The sequence below is a fragment of the Babylonia areolata genome, unplaced genomic scaffold (assembly GCF_041734735.1).
Source record: "Babylonia areolata isolate BAREFJ2019XMU unplaced genomic scaffold, ASM4173473v1 tig00005776, whole genome shotgun sequence".
Taxonomy (NCBI): Eukaryota; Metazoa; Mollusca; class Gastropoda; order Neogastropoda; family Buccinidae; genus Babylonia; species Babylonia areolata.
The window spans coordinates 30,001-31,526 of record NW_027468444.1 but is presented as its reverse complement, the minus strand read 5'-3'; positions in this window follow the sequence as shown (position 1 = coordinate 31,526).

Genomic DNA, 1,526 nt, shown 5'->3' with positions numbered 1-1,526 from the left:
GCCAAAGTTGAGAGAAAACGCCCTTCGCCATTGACGGGACCAGACGTTGACGACTACGTCTTTCTTTTTTTCACGGCGCCTGAACGATTTGGGCAATTCTCCACAGCGCGTTTACTTTTTATCCACAACCTTTACCTGCCTTTTCCTCAGCGAGCATGCCAAAGTTGAGAGGAAAACGCCGTTTGGCATGGACAGGAGCAGGCGTTGACGACCAGGTCTTTTTTTTGGTCTTTTTTTTTCACAGCGCCGGAAGGATTCAGGCAATTCTCCAAAGCCGGTTACTTTTATCCACAACCTTTACTGGACCTTTTTTTCTTTTTTTCCTTTTTTCTCTCTCCGAGCATGCCAAAGTTGATAGAAAACGCGGTTCGGCATGGACGGGAGCAGGCGTTGAGGAGTAGGCCTTTTTTTGAGGGCCCAGAAAGTATTTTGGCAATTTTTTACTTTTTTATCCACAACCTTTACCTGCCTTTTTTTCTCTCCGAGCATGCCAAAGTTGAGAGAAAACGCCGTTTGGCATGGACGGGAGGAGGTGTGGAGGAGTAGTCCATTTTTGAATGGCAGCGGAAAGATTTTGGCAATTGTAGCGAGGTTCTTCGGACTTTTATCCACAACCTTTACCTGCCTTTTCCTCAGCGAGCATGCCAAAGTTGAGAGAAAACGCCCTTCGCCATTGACGGGACCAGACGTTGACGACTACGTCTTTCTTTTTTTCACGGCGCCTGAACGATTTGGGCAATTCTCCACAGCGCGTTTACTTTTTATCCACAACCTTTACCTGCCTTTTCCTCAGCGAGCATGCCAAAGTTGAGAGGAAAACGCCGTTTGGCATGGACAGGAGCAGGCGTTGACGACCAGGTCTTTTTTTTGGTCTTTTTTTTTCACAGCGCCGGAAGGATTCAGGCAATTCTCCAAAGCCGGTTACTTTTATCCACAACCTTTACTGGACCTTTTTTTTCTTTTTTTCCTTTTTTCTCTCTCCGAGCATGCCAAAGTTGATAGAAAACGCGGTTCGGCATGGACGGGAGCAGGCGTTGAGGAGTAGGGCCTTTTTTTGAGGGCCCAGAAAGTATTTTGGCAATTTTTTACTTTTTTATCCACAACCTTTACCTGCCTTTTTTTCTCTCCGAGCATGCCAAAGTTGAGAGAAAACGCCGTTTGGCATGGACGGGAGGAGGTGTGGAGGAGTAGTCCATTTTTGAATGGCAGCGGAAAGATTTTGGCAATTGTAGCGAGGTTCTTCGGACTTTTATCCACAACCTTTACCTGCCTTTTCCTCAGCGAGCATGCCAAAGTTGAGAGAAAACGCCCTTCGCCATTGACGGGACCAGACGTTGACGACTACGTCTTTCTTTTTTTCACGGCGCCTGAACGATTTGGGCAATTCTCCACAGCGCGTTTACTTTTTATCCACAACCTTTACCTGCCTTTTCCTCAGCGAGCATGCCAAAGTTGAGAGGAAAACGCCGTTTGGCATGGACAGGAGCAGGCGTTGACGACCAGGTCTTTTTTTTGGTCTTTTTTTT